Source organism: Saimiri boliviensis, chromosome 16 (genome assembly GCF_048565385.1).
Source record: "Saimiri boliviensis isolate mSaiBol1 chromosome 16, mSaiBol1.pri, whole genome shotgun sequence".
Lineage (NCBI taxonomy): Eukaryota > Metazoa > Chordata > Mammalia > Primates > Cebidae > Saimiri > Saimiri boliviensis.
This window is the reverse complement of record NC_133464.1, coordinates 65,177,253-65,194,652: the sequence shown is the minus strand read 5'-3', so window position 1 is coordinate 65,194,652 and position 17,400 is coordinate 65,177,253. Positions and strand designations below refer to the sequence as shown.

General features: G+C 38.1%; 1 protein-coding gene across 1 annotated transcript in view; it reads right to left on the bottom strand.

The window, feature by feature from the left end:
* Positions 1 to 17,400, bottom strand: part of TSC22D1 (TSC22 domain family member 1) — a 146,452-nt gene that overhangs the window by 58,213 nt on the left and 70,839 nt on the right. The window lies entirely within an intron of this gene.

Sequence of the window (17,400 nt, the reverse complement as noted above, 5' to 3'; positions counted from 1 at the left end):
ACTTAGGAAGTTGTTGTTTTCTTTTTCATGTGGATAGAGGTTATATACCCATTATTGTGTGATATTTCATCAAGTGATATGATTTGTGCACTTTTCTCTCTGTATGCTATACTTCAATTTTTAAAAATAATTTTGGATAAAGATATAAATGTTGAACAAAAAATTAATATTTTAGAAGAAATTATAGGAAACCCTCTTGATGACACTGAGGGAATTAATAAAAAATGTCTTAAACCCAAGAATCACTAACTATAAGGAATATATTCACAAATTTCACATTAAAGTTAAGAACTTCTGTTCAAAGGATATCACAATTAGCTGGGCCTGGTGGCGCATGCCTATGGTCCCAGCCACTTGGGAGGCTGAGGCAGGGCAATCACCTGAACCCAGGAGGCGGAGGTTGCAGTGAGCTGAGATTATACCACTGCACTCCAGCCTGGGCGACAGAGCAAGACTCTGTCTCAGAAAAACAAAACAAACAAACAAAGGATATCATAAAGAAAATGAAGCCGGGCGCGGTGGCTCAAGCCTGTAATCCCAGCACTTTGGGAGGCCGAGGCGGGTGGATCACGAGGTCGAGAGATCGAGACCATCCTGGTCAACATGGTGAAACCCCGTCTCTACTAAAAGTGCAAAAAATTAGCTGGGCATGGTGGCACGTGCCTGTAATCCCAGCTACTCAGGAGGCTGAGGCAGGAGAATTGCCTGACCCCAGGAGGCGGAGGTTGCGGTGAGCCAAGATCGCGCCATTGCACTCCAGCCTGGGTAACAAGGGCGAAACTCCGTCTCAAAAAAATAAAATAAAATAAAATAAATAAAAAATAAAAAAAGAAAAAAAAAAGAAAATGAATAGGCATAACACAAATGAGGCAATAATATCGACAGAATACATAAAGAGCTTCCAAGTATAAGTACAATCCAAAAAATCCAATAAAAAATAGAGAAAATGATTTTTACAGAAAAGGAAATATGAATGGTTAAATATACCTATAACATGCTTATCTTGAAATTAAAACCACAATGAACTAGTATTTACAAGCATTCCCTCCGCAAAACTGAAGCAGCCTGACAGTACCAAATGCTGGCAAAAACAACAATCGGTGGGGTTTTTATATGTTGCTGGTAGGAAGGCAAAGTGGAATAATCACTGTAGAAAACAATGTGATACCATCTTGTAAAGTTGAACATGTGTATCTTCCATGATTCAGTCATTTCATTTCAGTGGATACACTATACATATCTTCTTAAGTGCACACATAAAAATGTTCATACTAGCATTGTTCATCTTCACAAAAAATAAAAACTGGAAACAACCCTAAATGCCCATCAAGTAGAGAACAGACAAACTGTGGTACATTCACATCTAAGTTTCATTCATTCATGACAGTGAAAACATACAGATGCTCCTTAACCTACAACCGGGTTACATTCTTATAGTCATCATCTATATAAAATATTGTCAGTCAAAAATGCATTTAAATACCTAACTTACTGAACATCATAGCTTAGCCTAGCCTTCTTTAAATGTGCTCAGAACATTTACATTAGCCTACAATTGGGCAAAGTCATCTAACACAAAACCTATAACAAAGTGTCGAATAGCTCATGTAATTTATTGAAAAAACAGAATGGCTCTACTCGAAATACAGTTTCTACTGAATGTGTATCGCTTTTGCACCATTGTAAAGTTGGAAAACCTTGAGTTGAACCATGGTAAGTCAGACACCATCTGTATAGCTATACAGTACTCGACATGGATACTCTTAGATTAATATGGAGTGAAAAATGTAAAACAGCCAAGACCCTATACAGGATTTCAAATAAAGCATAAGGCAAAACTAAGCAACACACTGTTTAGGGATATGTACATATCTAGGTAAGCTGCTTTGGAGTCTTTTTTCTTTTAAAATATAGAAAAATAAGCTCTCCTCCCACCAAAAAAAAAAAAAAAAAAAAAATCACTCTAGTACTTATCTCTGCAGGTATGATGGAGGATGGGGCTGGGAGGAATACAATATAGTTTCAAAGTTACTATGATGTTTTAGCTTTAAGTTTGGTATTAGATTCACAGTTTTTTCCTACTAATTTACTTTAAAGTTATGCATTTCTTTTACACGAATCCCATAACAAATGACAAAAAAATTCTTAAAATATATAAATGAATTCTAATATTTCCCTTGAAAACGGTTCAAGAGATATACCTCCCTTGTAGCTCCTGGCATCTAGTAACTCTCAAATCCCTCTGTCTCTAGTTCAGAAACTCTTCACCTTCCCATCAAATTTATTCTTCAAAAAAATCACCCATGTGAGTGATGTCAACAAAGATGGCAGAGCACCGAGGGCCCTTCCCTCCAGAAAAAAGCACATAAACAAAAAATAAGCAGAAACTATCACAATTAACTTCATCTGAATTCTGGAAAATGGTCAGAGGTTTACAGCAACAAGTGAATACTGACTCAAGGAAGAGGAAACATAAAATCTTTGCGGCACTTTTTACTTGTTCTTGCCTCAATGCCCTCCCTGATTCAGTGACAATCTTGACAATGGCAGCCCACATTTCCAGTGTTGGACTCCAGTTCTACAGAAGGCAAAGCAGATCTTATTTTCAAAGAACTGTGTTTGTCTGTTTTGACCTATCTGGGGACAACCTTCAGGCTTGACAAAAGACACTTGCCTTACTTTCACCAACTCAAAACTCTCTCAGGGCAGAAAAGTGGCTATGTAGAGGGTATTCTTTGAAGACACTGAAAGGCAAATGAACAACCCACTATCACCTGAAGCAAAATATTATTGTTAAGGCACACAAAATATGCTGCAGCCTGAGAAGAAAGAGTTTTTGGAGACTTAGTGCATTGAAAAGCTACCATGTCTTACTAGAGAATTTAGAAAGCCACATGCATGCCCACGGTAGGATGCATGTTCAGAAAAGACCCAAGAAGACCCTAAACTTTCACATGTTGCTGATCTTTAGGTTCAATTCTAGCAGGCTGCAAGAGGACTGGAAATAGCCGGTCTAAGCTTTGAAAAGGTGCCCCAATGCAGAGCCAGTCGGCAAAGATTAGAATAATCAGTTTTGTTTTTTATTTTATTTTGAGAGTCGTGGTGAGGCTCCAGGTATTCAAGGCCATCTGTCAAAACAATTGCTAACCACAAGCTAAAGTAACAGATACTTCAGAGATCACACATGACAAAGGTACAGTCTTTACAAAAATAGCTTAAGAAAGTTGGCCAGGTGCAGTGGCTCACACCTGTAATCCCAGCACTTTGAGAGGGTGAAGAGGGAAGATTGCTTGCATTCACGAGTTCAAGACCAGCCTAGGCAACACAGCAAGACATGATCTCTACAATTTAAAAATTAACCAAGCATGGTTGCGCACAGTGGCTCACACCTCTAATCCCAGCACTTTGGGAGGCCAAGGCAGGTGCATCACTTGAGGTCAGGAGTTCAAGACAAGCCTAGCCAATGTGTTGGAACCCTGTCTCTACTAAAAATACAAAAACTAGCTCAGGCATGGTGGTATGCACATGTAATCCCAGGTAGTCAGGAGACTGAGGCAGAAGAATTGTTTGAACTCAAGAGGCAGAGGTTGTAGTGAGCCAAGATCATACCACTGTACTGTAGCTGGGGTGAGAGACCAAGACTGTCTCAAAAAAAAAAAAAAAAAAAAAAAAAAAAAGATTAGCCAAGCATGGTGGCACATACCTATGGTCCCAGCTACTTAAGAGGCTGAAGCAGGAGGATTGCTTGAGCCTGGGAAGTCAAGGCTGCAGTGAGCTGTAATTGTGCCACTGTATTTCAGCCTAGGCAACACTGTGAGACCCCATCTCAAAAAATAATAAATAAATAATTTAAAAAAGAAAATCACCAAACAACTACAACCTACACAAGCAACAAAAACTGTGAGGATCTGAGTAAGGGAAAGAATCTGAATTCCAGCACTATCACACATTATAATAAAATGTCCAGTTTTCAAAAACTTACAAAGCATGCAAAGAAACAAGAAAATATGACCCATCACGGAAGAAATTAACAGAAACAGTTCCTGACATTGGACTTACTAGACAAAGACTTTAAATCAGATTTCTTAAGTATGGCTCAACAAGTTTAAAGGAAACAAGGAAGTAAAGAAAACCAGGAGAATGATGTCTCAACAAATACAGAATATTAGTAACAAGGTAGAAAGTATAAGAAGGAACCCAGGAGAAATTCTAGAATTGAAAAATACAATAACTGAAAAGAAAATTGCACTAGAGAGCTTTAAGAGCAGATTTGAGTAGGCAGAAGAAAGAAACAGTGAGGCTAAAAACAGGCCAATTGAAATTACCAAACAGAGGAGCAGAAAGAATGAAGAAAAATGAATGGAAGCCAAAAAACATACAAGATAACATCAAGCACTCTCAACACATAATCAGAGTTCAAGAAGGAAAGAAGACACTGAAAGGGAAATAATTATTTGAAGAAATAATGGCCAATACTTTCCAAATTTGATAAGAAATGAATCTAAGAAGCTTAACAAACACCAAGAAGGATGAACAGAAGAGATCCGTACCCAGATATATTATAATCATCTTATCAAAGCCAAAGCCAAGTGGAAAATCTTAAAAACATCAAAAGAAGCAACTTATCATGTATTCACGAGATTAACAGCCAATTTCTCAGCAGAAACTATGTAAGCCAGAAAGTAGCAGAGTGACATATTTAAAATGGTAAGAAGAAAAAAAATACAGTCTAACAAGAATTCTATATCTGGCAAAACTATCTTTTAAAAATGAGAGAGAAATTAAGACATTCTCCCTAGCAGACCTGCCCTACAAGTAATGTTAAAGAAAGTCTTCAGGTAGAAACGAAAAGATGCTAGATAATAGCACAAAGCCATACAAAGAAATAAATAATACTGGTAAAGGTAACTATACAGATAAATATAAAAATCAGTAATCTTTGACTTTTTAATTTGCAACTTTTTTTTTACCCTTATGTACTAAAAGACATCTACATAAAACAATAATCATAAATCTGTTGATAGGCACACCATGTAAAAGCAGCAATTTGTAACAACATACAAAAATAGGCCAGTGGAATAAATTGAGAATCTAGAAATAAACACCTACATCTACATCAAATTGATTTCAGAAAAGGGTGCCAAAACCATCCAACAAGGAAAGAATACTCTCTTTTAATAAATGGTGCTGCATTGGAACCGAATCATCTTCTGAGTGCAAAAAATAATAATAAATAGTAAATAACAAAAATAAAAAATAAATGGTGCTGGCACAGCTGGATGTCCACATGTAAAAAAATTAAGTTGGACACCTTATTACATACAACTAAAAATACAGCAATGATCTAAATGTAACAGTTAAAACTATAAAATTCTTACAGCAAAATATAGGGTGCATATTCATAACCTTGGACTTGATAATAGACTCTTGGATATAATACCAAACATATAAAAAAGAAAAGAATAAACTGAACATCAAAATTAAAACTTTTGTGCATCAAACTGAAAGATAACCTACAGAATGGAAGAAAATATTTGTGAATCGTATCTTATAAGCGACTTATACCTAGAATACATAAAGAAGTCTTACAACACAACAAAAACACAACTAAATTTAAAAATGTGCAAAGAATTTGAAAAGACCTTTGAATATACACCTGGAAGTGGAATGAAGAATATATACAAATGGCTGACAAAAACATGAAAGCTGCTCATAATTAGCTATTAGGGAAATACAAATCAAAGCCAGAAGAGGCCAGTATAGTGGCTCACACCCATAATCCTAGCACTTTGGGAGGCTAAGGCAGGAGGATTGCTTAGGCCAGGAGTTTCAGACTAGCCTGGACAACATAGGGAGACCCTGTTTCTACAAAAAAAAAAAAAAAAAAAAAAATTTTAATAGTGGGCGGACGGGCGCAGTGGCTTATGCCTGTAATCACAGCACTTTGGGAGGCCGAGGTGAGCAGATTGCTTGAAGTCAGGAGTTCAAGACCAGCCTGGCCAACACTGCAAAACCTCATCTCTACTTAAAATACAAAAAAATTAGCCAGGCATGGTGGTGGACACCTGTAGTCCCAGCTACTCAGGAGGCTGAGACAGGAGAATCACTGGAACCCAGGAGGTGGAGGTTGTGGTGAGCAAAGATCACACCACTGCACTCCAGCCTGGGCTACAAGAGCGAGACTCCATCTCAAAAAATAATAATAATTAGTGGGGCATAGTGGTACACACCTGCAGTCTCCGCTACTCAGGAGGCAGAGGCGGGAGGATCGCTTGAGCCCAGGAGGCTGAGGCTACCACTGCAATCCAACCTGGACAACAAAGACTCTGTCTCAGAAAACAAAGTCACAAGATACCACTTCATACCCACTGATGGCTACAGTAAAAAATATGGAAAATAACAAGTGTTGGTGAGGATGAGAAGAAACTGGATCCTTCATACAATGGTGGGAGTATAGCAACTGTGGAAAACAGTTTAGTTGTTCCTCAAAAAATTTAACATGGTATGATAATTCACTCTTCCACTCTTAGAAATTACCAAAATAATTGAAAATGGGCAGTCAGGTACTACCTGTTATAACGTTCACAGCAGCTTTCACTATTGATAATAGCAAAAAGTGAAAATACCTCAAATGTCCGTCAGCAGATGAACAAACAAAATGTGGTAAATACATATGTGAAATACTATTCAGCCATATAAAGTACTGATTCATACTATAACATGGATAACGCTCAAAATCATGCTAAGTGAAAGAAGCCAGATACAAGAGGTCACATAGTATATTTCATTCATATGAAATATTCAGAATAAGCAAATTCATCGAGACAGAGTATATTGGTGGGTGGCAAGGGCTGAGGGCACGGACGAATCAGGAATTGCTATTGTTTTTGGGGGTGATGAAAATGTTTTGGTACTTAATAAAGATGATAGTTATACAACACTGTGAATGTACCAAATACCACTGGATTGTATAGTTTAAATGGTTAATCTTATGTTGTTTATAAATTAAGTGTAACTTCAATTTAAAAAGGAAACAAGGACAACAACGAAACAACTGTGGCCTGAATCAGAAAGCCACAAATTATCTTCAATTTCTTTTTTCCAGCATCCCTTACATCCCACCTGTCACTGAACTAAGGCAGATCGTACTTCCACTGTAGAAGGTGATTCTCCCCCTTTTCCTTTGCAACGTCCCAGCCTTCATTCAGAAGTATCACTTCTCACCTACAGTTTCATAAATTGTCTAGATGTCAACAGCACTGTTCCCACATTTAATCCCTTCTGAAGTTGCTGCCAGATACACCTTTCTAAAAATGCAAATCTAATTATATGTTTCCTACTCAAAAATCTTTCCTTGTTCCCTGATAGCTTTCAGGATAACATGAAGCTCCTTATCCTAGCACAGATGGCCATTCCTATTCCAGCCCCCTCCTACCCCTCTAGGCTCACTTCCTGTCACTCCTCCTTTTCCCTCACTATACAGAGAGTATAGTCTTCCTACTTCCAAGATCTATGCTCCGCCTGGGCAACATAATGAAACCCCCAAAAAATACAATAAATAAATAAATAAATGAAAGTCTATACAAAAATGTCTCTATGAAAAAATACAAAATTAGCTGGGCAAGGTGGCATGCACCTATGGTATCAGCTACTCTGGAGGCTGAGGTGGGAAGATCACCTGAGCCTGAGAGGTTGAGGCTACAGTGAGCTGTGATGGTGCCACTGCACTCCAGCCTGGGCAACAAAGTGAGATTCTGTCTCAAAACAAACAAACAAACAAACAAAAAACCTAAAAAACAAAAATTATGCTATTTAATTAAGTGAGCAAGTGAGCAACTTCCCTAAAAATTCAAATAAATGTCTCAGTTTCCAATCTCTATTTTCACAGCATACCAACCAGTTATCAAAGCACTTACCACGCTGTAGTATAACTAGGCTTATTTTCTAATAAACTAGATAATACCCTAGCAGACTCTCAGAGCAGGGGACATGACTTTATCATACTTATATCTCAAGAACCTAGCTCAGCAAATGTTAATTCATTCCGTCATTGAGTCAAGCATAATATAATTCAGGGATCTGCTCATCCTTCACTATCAATCCTTAGTAGTAGTGAAGGATCACCATTCGTCATCATTCACTCACCCCTACCCTCATTCTTCATGGCTGGCCAGTATCTGAGAATAATTAGCAACTTGTTTGTGTAATCTTTCTGTTTAGTAGTCCCTCTTCAAACTAATTTAAACAAGAGCTGTTGACATGATTAACACATTTAATACAGGAAAGAAAACTTTTTAATCCTTCTTATTAAAAAACTAAAAACTAGTCTAAGTCAATCTAAGGAAATGTTTAAAAATGCAAATTTTCATTGAGACTGCAGTTAAGGTAAAATCCTTTAATTAGCTTCAAAATTAAAAAAAAAACAACCCTAAATACAAAAATTTAAGTGCTCCCTCACTCACTGGAAATACAATTCAATTTCAGTCTTTAGAGTTTGACATAGCTATACTCACTCCTATACCACTGTCTACCAATCTTGGCATATTGCCAAGTTTTCAGGCTTGCCAAAATCATTTGGTTGGCATTAAATAATATGCTGGAAACTAGATTCTTCCAGAATAGTTTTCAAAGAAAGTATTCTCTACTCATTTGTTTGTGTTGCATACACTTGATATCTGAGAATATTTTGATAATCTGAATGTACCCAGGTGCATCCAAGAAAAGCCAAAATATATCTCTAGATTTTCTTGATGACTAGAGATAAACTGATATTTTAAAATATCTAAAATGTATAAATATTTCCTATAAAATTACATTTGTATGACACATTATAGTTATGTGTTTTGTTATTGAGTTTAGTTTTACTCTAATTGTTTGACTCCAATCTAATTCTGCCCACTTTACAACATCTATAGATTTCAAACACTGGAAAGAATGAAGCACAACGATTAACTTTCTTATCATCAAGGCTGATTTTTCCTAGGGCTCTTTCTGCTGGACCCAAAGCATTTCCCCCAAGTTAATATTTTATAAATTCCCAGAAAAGACCTCAGGCAAACATTTTCTCAATGCCAGCAATTCTTGTGCTTTGCCTAAGTAATTCATTTGTTTATATCTTACAGGCTTGGGATCAGTTGATTATTATTTCCATCTTTACAATTTGCTACTAAAAAACTCACAGCTGGCCAGGTACCGTGGCTCACACCTGTAATTCTAGCACTTTGGGAGGTTGAGGTAGGATGATCACCTGAGGTCAGGAGTTCAAGACCAGCCTGGCCAACATGGTGAAATCTCGTCTCTACTAAAAATGCAAAAAAAAAAAACAAAAAAAAACCCCACATTAACCAGGCATGGTGGCAGGTGCCTGTACTCCCAGCTACTTGGGAGGCTGAGACGAAAGAATTGCCTGAACCCAGGAGGCGGAGGAGGTTGCAATGAGCCAAGATGGCGCCCACTGCACTCTGGCATAGGTGACAAGAGTGAAACTTTGTCTCAAAAAAAAAAAAAAAAAAAAACCTCATAGCTAATTTATGGTCCATTTCTAAACTTCCTCATATACAATCTGGTTATCATCCTCATTCTGAGTTCCATCTTATTAAACTTTTTTTCTCCTCTGCCAATATGTATATTTAATTTTGTCATGCTAGGCATATTTTTGTAAAATGCCTTTAATTCCTTCTGGAAAAAAATTCTTTAAAAAAAAATAATAATAACCTTGTAGACACACTTGGCTAATTATTAGCCAGTCTTCTTCTGGGCTTCCAAATGTTACAGGAGCCAAACATAAAATTATTTCACAGCTATTCAACAATCTTTGTGTTCATTCTTAGTTCACTGTATGTCCATTCCCCCATATAAACCATTATAGGCCTTTTCAATTCTCTTTGAGCCATCACAATTTATCTCACTCTCAATAATGTCCCTGCCTAAATTCCAGAGATGATAGAGCCAATCAGTTAAGCTCCCTCACCACATACCATCTTAAAATTTCTAAATTATAATCTCAACCAAAACAAAAGGCCTCCGTCTGGGTTCTTAATGCTAAAATTTTTCAGTTTTTTTCTATGGACATGCTTCATTTTTGTTTAGAGACAAGGTCTCACTCTGTCACCCAGGCTGGAGTGCAGTGGTGCAATCATAGCTCACTGCAGCCTCAAACTCCTGGGCTCAAGTGATCCTTCTGCCTCAGCCTCTTGAGTAGCTGGTACTACAGATGCACATCACCATAGTTGTGTGTGTGTAGATGAGGGTCTCACCTGGCTAATTGTGTGTATGTGTGTGGGGGAGGCCTCAAGTAATCCTTCTGCCTCAGCCTCTTAAGTAGCTGGGACTACAGATGCACATCACCATAGTTGTGTGTGTAGATGAGGGTCTCACCTGGCTAAGAGTGTGTGTGTGTGTGTGTGTGTGTGTGTGTGTGTGTGTGTGTGTGTGTCTCACTTTATTGCCCAGGCTAGTTTTGAACTCCTGGCCTCAAGCAATCCTCCTGCTTCAGCCTCCCAAAGTGCTGGGATTACAGGCATGAGCCACCATGTGTGGTCCAAATGGTTTATTTAATGGCATTGATTCTGCTGGCTTGTTTGTGTGCCAGACAAGTTTTATAAAGAACACTACATTCTCTGCTGTTGTCATTTTCCAGGTAGTACCAGAGATTCCTGCCATAGACTGAAAAGAATAATGATTTGGGACTAGAAACTTCAAGGTGATGAACCACCAGGCAGTGAGGGAAAATTTAGAAGGTATGATAGAAACAGATAAAACCCTGACAGGCAACAGTTAATAATCAGGCAAGGGGTTTGTATGAGGGAAGTTCAGCATGCATTAACAGATATCCCAACGATAGGAAATTGCAAATGTCACACATCAGAGAGACCCCTCTCGAAAGGCTTAGGATTATCAAACCAAGGACTCTTTAAAGAGAAATTTAAGTAGCCCCAGTACCTGAATTGGAGTGCAAGGTGGGGAACCAATCACTGGAATCAAGTAGCATACCAATTATAAATACTGAATAAAGTATCAAACTAGCAACAACTACCCTTATTGCTGAATCCCCGGCATTGAACTGGAACTCCAAATTCTTCCTAAGGTCAGACTTGGTCCCAGAGGCTAGAGGCTAGGTTGGGGGAGGGGTAGCATACTAGTGGGAATCAAGTGGAGCAGATGAAAGAAAATGATGGTGGCAGTGACATGCAGAATAAACTGCAGGGAAGAGGAACCCTAAAAGTAAGACAACAAGCTAAGACTCTACTGTATTAAACACATGAAAACCTAAACTTCTTAATAAGCATATTACCTGTAACAAAGCCTCATAAATTTACTAATATCATATTGCAACTAATGTGTATATGTGAGAGAGAAAACATGAGCACAACACATGTGCTGTGGGCTGATAGTCCATTAAAATGGCTTTCTCTCAAATTCGCCAAATGGTCTTTATACTCAACAGCCAGTTCTTCACACTTAACCTACCTAAAATTGTACTCATATGGCACTGAAGACTATGTGAAATAATTTGTCTTTATGTATAGCAACAAAAGGTATGTCAGTTTACACATCTTATCCTAAATGGTTAATTTCAATTTGCCATCTCTTTGTTATTAGAAGTTTTTATGGCTTGCTCTTATGTGCACTCTCTCTCCTATCATTTTGATATATTTGTAAAATTTGTTAATTCTGATACAGGTAATATGCTTATTAAGAATCTTTTTTCGCCGGGCGCGGTGGCTCAAGCCTGTAATCCCAGCACTTTGGGAGGCCGAGGCGGGTGGATCACAAGATCAAGAGATCGAGACCATCTTGGTCAACATGGTGAAACCCCGTCTCTACTAAAAATACAAAAAATTAGCTGGGCATGGTGGTGCGTGCCTGTAATCCCAGCTACTCAGGAGGCTGAGACAGGAGAATCGGCCTGAACCTAGGAGGCGGAGGTTGCGGTTAGCCGAGATCATGCCATTGCACTCCAGCCTGGGTAACAAGACTGAAACTCCGTCTCAAAAAAAAAAAAAAAAAGGAAAAAAAGAATCTTTTTTCTATGTGTGAGCCTCCTTCCAAATGTTGGATGCCTTTCTGATTGATGAGTAGGTTGTTGATTTTCCTGGTCCCATTTGGTCCCAGAGACACAAAGTAATTGGATACTTGCCTAAGATGAAAAACATTTGCAGATAAACTTTGACTTCTCTCAGCCTGAAAACTCTCACCTCTGATTAATTAAATTGTCTTCATTTTTCAAAGTCCAACAACAATACTAGTTTTAACACTTCTAGGCCTTGTCTTCTGTTATTTATTTTATGTTAACTCATTTAATCCTTAACTAACATTCCTTCATTGAAACCACTGCACATAGAAAATGATTTGATTTCTCAAATCTCCGAAGGATGGTCCATGACCAATGCCATTCCAGAACCAAAAAAATCTATTCTATTCATCATACAACAAATTCTTAGCTCATTAGGGCTCAATTTTCTCAAGAAATACCAGTAAAGAAAGGCCACAAGTCACAACAATACAGTAGGTAGGTTATATTATCATCTCCTTTTGACAGATGAGGAAACTGTAGCAGAAGTTGAGTTGCTTGACTAAGCTTACATAGCTAGTTAATGGTGGATCCAAGATTCAAATCCAGGCTAGCTTCAAAATCTAGCCATATTATTCTGAATCAATTTAGCTCTTCCTCCATGTACAGACTACACCTTATGACCTAATCTTTAATGATCTGCTCTTTTAAAATCTGTATATTCCACATGCATACATTTGTATACACAATAAAACTGCAAACTATTTAAAGGGCCACAATAAATTTCTCTTGTATTTCCACAGTGCTAGACTCACAAAATGAATTCAAAATTTGTTTAATTGATCACTGCAACTAATAACAGCCATAAGAAATCAAGAAACAAAAGTGAATTCAAATAGGTGTGACTAGCTTACATGATATAAGCCTCTCGAGCCAAACTACAGTTATCAGTTGTTGGAGATAAGCTAATATGTGCAAATTAAACATTCTGAAATGTGAAGATAAAATATAGACAAGATTTCCCTAACATAAACCTATCACCAACAATTTTCAAGTTAACATATAATACTAATATGAAGGTTGCTATTGCAGCAATTTGACTTCCTAGTTACTTCTGATAGTTTCTTATGTTCCCACACAGATATCCTAAAGTACACAGGAAAAAAAAAAAAAAAAAAAAAAAAAAAACAGAGAAGAGAAAGACAACACAGTTGAAGATGAAAGTCTCCAGAAATCTGTTGAGATTCTACTTTGGAATCTACACATTGAGACTAAAGTTGACATGGCAGAAGTGAAAGGAAAAAAAGTGATTTCCACCCAAACTACAGGATGCCATACATAAATACCTTCAAATTTTCATATTGTTGCCATTGCTAATAGATTTGTAAATCATCCAGTTGTCCCAATAGTTTTCTTCAATTTGGGTTGGGGCTGAGGGGGAAAGATATAATCTAGAATATAAAAGTCTTTCAGTATTTCCAACTCTAAAGCAGAGAAAACAAAAGTGTACAATATAAACTTCTTAAAAGATTGTAAAGACAAATGAAACAGAAATAGGTTAGACCTGGCAAGTTGATGAGCAGGTCATTTTACATTTGATGAATATTTCACCGTGACTACTTGATAGCTTTTCTTCCCTTACTTGAACACGGATCCATTACAAACCCTAATTTTATAGATTCTTGAATATATCTACATTTTTATTTCAACTAGAAATACTTAAAATACTTTAATATTTAAAATATTTGAAATAAATTCATGACAAAATAAGAATACATTAAATAAACCTTGGAGAATATTAACATTAAAAGAGAAAAAGATTCTTAACTCTGAAATATGCAAGACAATATATCTGGTCTCTATTTTATGTCATGATTATTTAATGAGAATTTGAGCTATGTGTTATTTGTCATAACAGAAACCTTGAAAAGTTGCAAGTGGTTGTCAGACCCTTAAAAAGTCCCCGTAAAATCTACAAATAAAAAAACTACTTGACATCATCAAATGATATTAAATATCTTAGACTATTTAGTTACATTTTTGCTTACCGGTGAAAATGCAATTTTTATCCTCTTGGAGCCAGAAAAATTAAGCCTGTATTTAATGAATATTTCTTCCTTTTTTCCCTCTGGAAACCAAGTGTCACTTTACATTTCACCTATAGTCTAGTTTTAGAGCATTGTTAAGTCTCTCTTAAAAGTCTCCAGCAGGGTGGGTCCAGCAGCTCATGCCTGCAATCCCAGCACTTTGGGAGGCCAAGGCAAGAGAATCACAGATGTTCAAGACCAGCCTGGGAAATATGACAAAACCCTGTTGTTACAAAAATTAGCTGGACAAGGTGGCTGGCTCGCACCTGTGTTCCCAGTAGCTGGACATGGTGGCTGGCTCCCACCTATGTTCCCAGGTACTTGAGAGGTTGAGGTGGGAGGATCACCTGAGCCTGGGAGATGGAGGTTGCAGTGAGCAGCGATCCACTGCACTCCAGCCTGGGTGACAGAGGGATATCCTGTCTCAAAAAAAAAAAAAAAAAAAAAAAAAAGTCTCAACCAAATTGATAAAAGTTATTTGAATGAAATGTCTGCCTCAATGATGTTTACCATTTCTTTAAAATCATAAAACTAATACCCCAAACAATGTCAAATATTTAAACCTGAAACATCATTACCACAATCTGCAATGCAAAGTTTAACATATCAAGATCCACAACAAATTTTAATCCTGGACATCTCTTATTCAATTTTTTTTTTTTTTTTTTTTTTTTTTTGAGACGGAGTTTCGCTCTTGTTACCCAGGCTGGAGTGCAATGGCGCGATCTCGGCTCACCGCAACCTCCGCCTCCTGGGTTCAGGCAATTCTCCTGCCTCAGCCTCCTGAGTAGCTGGGATTACAGGCATGTGCCACCATGCCCAGCTAATTTTTTGTATTTTTAGTAGAGACGGGATTTCACCATGTTGACCTGGATGGTCTCGATCTCTTGACCTCGTGATCCACCCGCCTTGGCCTCCCAAAGTGCTGGGATTACAGGCTTGAGCCACCGCGCCTGGCAGACATCTCTTATTCAATTCTAAGGGGCACTAAAAAGCTCTATTACATACATGGTAGAAATGCCAAATGCATACATAAGCTAAAAAAAAAATCCCAGAATGGTGCTTAAAACTAGTGTTCCTGAAAGAAAATTATACATCATGACTGGATAGTTCTACTCTGGAATGCTTTCACTTAGAAGGTTGTCTCCATTGCAGGCAAATTTTTGCCCAGTGTGAATCACAGTGTTCTATTCCTTCCCTTTAATGCCAAATCCTGTGTCTTGTGTCTTAGTACTCACAGGTTTGCCATTTCATCATCTTGTATGATTTGTTCAAAATATATTTTTTGGGTCCAAGCACAGTGGTTCATGCCTGCAATCCTAGAACTTTGAGAGGCCCAGAAAGGAGGATTGCTTGAAGCCAGGAGCTTGAGACCAGCCTGAGCAACAAAGCAAGACCTCATTTCCAAAAAAATAAATAAATAAATAACAGAGGGTGTGGTGGCTCCTGCCTGTAACCTTGGGAAGCTGAAGCAGGTAGATCACTTGAGCTCAGGAGTTTGAAAACAGCCAGAGCAATATGGCAAGACTCTGTCTCTACAAAAATACAAAAAATGAGCCAGGCGTTCTGGTGCGTGCATATGATCCCAACTACTCAGGAGGCTGAGGTGGGAGGATCACTTGAGCCCTGGAGGTCCAAGCTGTAGTAAGCCAAGATTGCACCACTGCACTCCAGCCTGGGGCAGAGTGAGACTCTGTCTCCAAAAATAATATAAATAAATATTAATCAAATAATAAATTTTTTAAATTAAAAAATATATACATATTTAACCTATACAGTTTTTTAAAAATCCAAATCATGTACTCAAACGAGGAAACAACATATTCTGCTATTATTAAATTATCTCAAAAAATCTTTGTGGTTTCACTTTAGGATCAAAACCTAAAATCATTATTATTGAACTACTAGACTTTTCAATAAATGTGCATTTCATTCAGTAAGTACTTACTTATTGAATGCTTACTATGTATAAGACACCATGCTAGACTCTGTGAGGGCATCCAAAGAAGACATTCCTTACCCTAAAGGGGCTTATGGAAGAGTTCTTTTTTAACATGTAATGATAATAGCAAACATCTCTCTAGTACTGGGTAGTGTTTTCAGCATTTTCAATATACATTAACTCATTTTGTTCCTCATAACAGCCCTGTGAAATAGGCAGGAAAATGAGACTCCAAGAAGTAACTAGCGCAAGGTCGAGAATAGTAAGAGGTGGACTAGGATGTGAATGCAGGCAGTGTGGCTCCAGAGTCCACACTTCTAACCACTCTGCCTCACTGACTTGCAAGTGCTGATGAAGGTATAATGAAGTAATGATGACAGAAGTTTCTTAAAGCTACAAAAAAAAAAAAAAAGTATGGAGTTTCCAAAATTAGATTACATTCCATCAAGTAGAAATTTAAATATGATCCCAGAAGGGTAGGTGTTTCATGGGAAGAGTGGAGTAGGAATTCTGGGAAAGGGAGATGTATAAGAAAAAGCAAGATGCTATGTGAAAGCAATCTACCTCTGCAGGATCATGGATGGAGCTAGAAGCCATTATCCTCAGCAAACTAACGCAGCAACAGAAAACCAAATACCACATGTTCTCGCTTATAAGTAAGAGCTGAAAGATCACATGGACACTCAGGGGGTTATAACACACACTGGGAACTGTGGAGGGGTACAGGGGGAGGGAGAGCATCAGGAAGAACAGCTAATGGATACTGGGCTTAATACCTAGGGTTGATCTGTGCAGCAAATCACCATTGCACATGTTTACCTATGTAACAAACCTACACATCCTGCACATGTACCCTGAAACTTAAAAGTGGATGGGAAAAAAAAAGTATGTGCACGATGACGGCTAGAAGGGAACAGGGAGTCACTAAAGATTTCTGAGCTGGGTATTGAGAAAGTATGGAAAGAATGGAAGTGAGCTTGGGTGACCAGTAAGGTGTCTCCACAGAGTTTTTTTTTTTTTTCTTTGAGACAAGAGGCTCACTCTGTCGCCCAGGCTGGAGTGCAATGGTGCAATCTCGGCTCACCGCAATCCCCACCTCCTGGGTTCAAGCAATTCTCCTGCCGCCTCAGCCTCCCGAGTAGCTGGAATTACAGGTGCCCACCACCACGTCCAGGTAATTTTTGTATTTTCAGTAGAGATGGGGTTTTGCCATGTTGGCCAGGCTGGTCTCCAACTCCTCACCTCAGGTGATCCTCCCGCCTCGGCCTCCCAAAGTGCTGGGATCACAGGCATGAGCCAGCAAAACCGGACTCCACAGATAATTTAAAGAAGTCAGACAGCCTGGACTATGGTGGTGA